Raw genomic sequence first — 5,632 nt, 5'->3', positions numbered from 1 at the left:
TTTACCTGATATGGTTGTCTTGAATAAAAAATACTATGAATTAAATTTTAGTTAATGAATCGGAAAAGCAATCGGGGGTTACAAAAGTGTTACCTTTGTTTACCGATTCTACCCTTATTGATGAAATAAAATAAATATTAATTATTTTTTAATTTTTAATTTYCTAAAATAAAGTAAAGTAATTTTAGTCATTGATCAAGAAAATGAATGGATGAGATTGGTTTACACGGTTTACACAAATTAATCAAGTTTTTATTTGAACGCTTCTCTCTCTCTCTCTCTCTCTCTCTCTCTATATATATATATATATATATATAGGTGAAAGATCGTGTGGGGAAAAGAGTTAAGGTGAGAATTGATTCCTTTTAATATCAAACTCACCCGTGAATTGCGCTTAATACGGTGATTGATCTGATGCATCTTATCCTAATGTGCATCCAAGGGTGGAGATCTCTTCTTACACTTATCACCTTAACTCTCCTTCTCATGGAAACCCAACCCTATATATATATATATATATATATAGAGAGAGAGAGAGAGAGAGAGAGAGAGAGAAAAAAAAAAAAGATAGACAGATAGATAGATAAATATAGATAGAGAGATAAATATAGATAGATAGAGAGAGAGGCCAATTCAAATACAAACCTTTCTAAATGTTACACATCTTACCAATCGATCTCAACCATCCATGAAGATTATCAGATCAATGTCAACGATATGGATAAAGTCAGTTTCAAAATTTTCTCTCAACCTTATCTGCAATTGATTTCATAACCGCCTAATTTTTTTTCAAAAAACACAAAACCAAGGGATGATATTAGTTTGTTGTAACATTTATATGATTTGTATTTGATTTGTCCTTTCTCTCTATATATAATAGGGTTGGGGTCACCTAAGACCAGATTTTTTCGTGAGACCCATAAGACCATATTTTGACACTTGAAATTTCACAATAAAACATTGTGAATGTAAAAAAAATCCGAACCTTCACATCACAATGTTTTGCCGTGAAGTTTTAAGTGTAAAAAAATGGTCTCACGCAGTCATGCGTCTCATGAAAACAACATGGTCTGACATGATCGTAAGTATATATATATATATATATATAGAGAGAGAGAGAGAGAGAGAGAGAGAGAGTTTGTTTCAAATACAACCTATCGCATTTGTACAACCAATGCAACCCAAAAAATTGAAATATTTATGGAAATGATGAGAATTCATTTATTATGAATTAAATATTTATGGAAGATAATTACGGTTCATTAATTATAATTAATACTTTATATTAGGAAATAATCAAAACTTTTACAAATTATATATTCATCAAATGAAATAGACGGTTGAGATTATGTTGTATTGGTTGCACAAGTGTCAAGGGTTGTATAATAACCAACATCTATATATATATATATATATATATATATATATATAGGTGTGGGTTCACATAAGACCAACTTGTTTTGTGAGATTCGTGAGACCACATTTTTACACTGAAAACTTAATAGTAAAACATTGTGATGGTAAAAAAATTTGAAACTTCACAACAAAAACACTATGAATTATTACAAAAATTACGAAAATTTTTAACTTTCTTATTTATCCATTAATTTTATATAACTTGTGGTTTATAATAGATCTCACGGACTCACAAGTTACACATTTATCAAAAAAAAAGACTGATATATATAGGAGTTTTCATGTATAACTTATCTCATTTGTATAACCAAAACAACCCGATCAATTGAGATATTTATGAAAATGATGAGAGTTCGTTTATTATGATTTTTATATTTATGAAAGATGATTAGAGTTTATTAATTATAATCAACACTATATAATAAGAAACAATCAAAATATTTAGGAAACCACATATTCACTAGAATAAATAAACGGTTGAGATTGGATTACAATAGTTGTACAAATAGAATAGGTTGTATAATTAACTACCTCTCTCTCTTCCCCTATATATATCTATATATATATATATATCTATATATATCTATATATATATATATATAGACTTGGGATCATGTGAGACCAAAGGTTTTTCGTGAGACCCGTAAGACCAATTTTTAACCCTTGGATTAGATTTACAATATAACAATCTGAACATTCATAAACGCCACGATACTTCTCAATAATTACAAAATTGACACCGTGCAATTTTTAGACCATTAGATCATTAACTTATAAATTTGATCAATGAACATAAATTGGTCTTACGGGTCTCACGAAAAGCACTTGGTCTCAYGTGAACCCAACCCTATATATATATATAGGAGCGATCAAATGAAAACCACTTCAATTTGTAAAAACCGTAAAAACTACTCTCATCCGTCGTTAATCTTATGAATTTTTTTTATGAAATTGTTTATCTTGTGAAATTGTTTCATATAATACTTTTTTTGATGAAGTTGTTTCATATGTGGTTATGAAATTGTTTCATATACTACTTAATGAAATTTTAATGAAACTATTTCATGTATTTCTTTAAAATTAAAATAATGAAGATGATAATATCCATGATTAACACCCTCCACAATAAAAATGGTTAATCAACCTCTCATAATTACAAAAAAATGAACAAAGTGAAAAATTATGATTGGTTGAATGAGGTTTTCACGATTTTTACAAATTGAGTAGTTTTTATTTGAACTCACCCCTATATATATATATATATATATATATATATATATATATAATAATAATTTATTATAACTTGTGGTTTATAATAAATGTAGGTCCTTATGAATTACATGTAATTTTAAAGATGATTTTAGTTATTTAATTGAATTATATGTAATATTTATTAAAACCAAGTATGGGCCCATCCCTCCATTGGGGAAAACCAATGATGAGGATGATCGACCCCAGTGAAATATATATATATATATATATATATGGGTATGTTCAAATGAAAATCATGCATTTTTAAGAAATCGTGTAAATCAATTTCGACTAATAGGAAAATTCTTTTTTTTTTTTCTAATTAAATTTAATCGATAAGGGTATTTCGGTCATTTACAATATTTTCTATTAAATATGGAAGTTATTAATAAATCTTAATTAAGGCAACGCAATAAATGAAATTATATAAATGGTAATATTTAAATATTTAATTATATTAAAATATTAAAAATTTGGATTTCATATATTGTCATGAGTTATAATCAAGAAACGTGTCTTGATGAAACAATTGAATTATAGAATGAAATCATCAAAACGTAGATAACAAAAAAAATCCACAAAATGAAACATGTTTGATGAACATGAAAGCGGTTCATGTTGTAAAGAAATTAGGTGAACCGAAACATTTTTATGGTGAACCCGTTGCATTGATGGTGTAGTTAATCCTTTTTTTTATGAGAAGCAAAATGAAACCGATGCATTTTGAAAAAAAATATGAAAAGGAAAATGAAACAGGTTTCATGAACGTGAAACCGATTCATGTTGCAAATAAATTAGCTGAACCAAAATATTTTTATGGTGAAACCGTTGCATTGATGGTATAGTTGATCCATTTTGTTGATGAAAAGGAAAATGAAACCGGTGCATTTTGAAAATTAATTATGAAAAGAAAAATGAAACAAGTTTCATGAACGTGAAACCGAGTCTTCTTGCAAATAAATTATGTGAACCGAAACATTTTCATGATGAAACCAATTTCGTTCATATAATGTAATTCAAAATTTAAAACGATTCATTCCATATAATTGAATATTGTGTGTTATATTTTTTTATATGTTTTATTGATGGATGTGATTTAAAGTTAAAAATAATATATTGCTTTAAAAAATGATAATAGTGTCATTAATATCGAGAAGGATGTTATTAAATATTAAATTTTGTTTACCATTTTTGCCCTTACTGTTGAAATAAAATAAAATTTTAATATATATATATATTTTTAATTTCTTAAAATAAAGTAAACTAATCTTGGTCATTGATCAAGAAAATAGATGGATGAAATTGGTTTACACGGTTTATACAAATGAGACAGATTTTTATTTGAACGTTCCTATATATATATATATATATATATATATATATATATATATATGTTTAATTTGTCCACGGAAAAGACACTACAATAATTATTAGTTTATTTTGTATTTTAAATGCGCATCAGCCTATGCATGTGATTCTTATCGAGGTTGATGTTATTCCCGTATTTGCACCTAAACTCTTTTTTTCCTTTTTTTAAATAAATTATCCTTTTAAAAAAAATTAAAACTATTAAAATATTAACCCTTTCTTTTTAATTTTCTCATATTAATATACTAGTTTTAAAAGGATTTTAATATAAATTTATGTATTTTTTTTTCATCAATAACTATTACTACAAAACAATAACTTTTATTCAAAAAAATCATCTAAGGAAATTTCATTGACAAATCACCTAAAAAATATCAATGGTTCGATAAAAATTTGATACTTTTTAAGAAAATACCATTGGATTACCCATAAAATCCATGGGTAATTTGTCACTAATTTGAGTTTTCCACCAATAATTTTACCACCACTTCTTGTAACGGTTTTATGACAAATCCCCTCTTTAGAGACGGATTTCCCAAGGAAACTTCTGTAGGTAAAAGTTTTCCCTGTAGTAGTGTAATATAATATAACAATAAACCGTATAAAATAAGATTTTTTTTTTTTTTTTGATTCCTAGTTTACTAAACCTTAGACTAAATTACAGATTTCATCCTTGTTGTTATATGCAGATCATGAATTGGCTACCCTAAGTGGAATAATTACAGATTTCATCTTTATGGTTTCTATTTTGTTATGAGTTAGGTAACTGCCTCTAACTCCATGTTTAGCGCTATTAAATATGTGATCATTTTACCCATTTCTTAATTTTTTTTGTTGTTGTACAACTTTGAATGCATTTTATATAAGTATTTAAAACATTTAATAATAAAATTAAAACAAAAAACACATTCCCCATCTCCGCCTAGCCTACCTTTTCCGAACATCGTCTCCAACCACACATACCAAAACACACACATGCCAAATCAATCCAAATCCACACCCTAAATACCATATCAACTAAAGTCAACATAAATCTAAACTTCAATAAACAAAACTCAACCTTAATCCACCCAAATTCAAACCTAATCACCAAGATGAAATACATATGAGGAATAAACCTAACAAATCTTCAAACCTGATAAAGAAAACAAGGATTTGAAAATTGAAAATCGAGTTACTAGTAGTTATTAAATACAGATGGAAACCCACATTTTGTGCATCATAGATAAAAAAAGAGATCATCCTAAATCGTTTACAATATTCAACCACTAAGTTTGGTTTTGATTGGAGACCTAGACCACTCCTCTCTTCAAATTGAAAACCAAAACACACACTTCTACCATGGGTATAGAAGCTCTACTATTGATGAATCTGGTTTTGATTTAAGAGTTGTCGTGTCTCATTCATAAAATAATCAAGCTAGAGACAAAAATGAGCCACCAGGAAAAACCTAAAAACAAACCATAGAGTGTGTGTATGTGTTGCTACTATAGATGATCAAGATTGAGAAGAGGGCAGTTAGTGCCACCGCTATTGTTTGCTGGAAAAGGTGGAGAAAGAGTCACCGATCACTATCGAGGGGAGAGATCACCATAAG

Source organism: Cynara cardunculus (genome assembly GCF_001531365.2).
Source record: "Cynara cardunculus var. scolymus isolate 2C chromosome LG 8, CcrdV1, whole genome shotgun sequence".
Taxonomy (NCBI): Eukaryota; Viridiplantae; Streptophyta; class Magnoliopsida; order Asterales; family Asteraceae; genus Cynara; species Cynara cardunculus.
The sequence above is the reverse complement of the archived record's forward strand: the minus strand, read 5'-3'. Positions refer to the sequence as shown.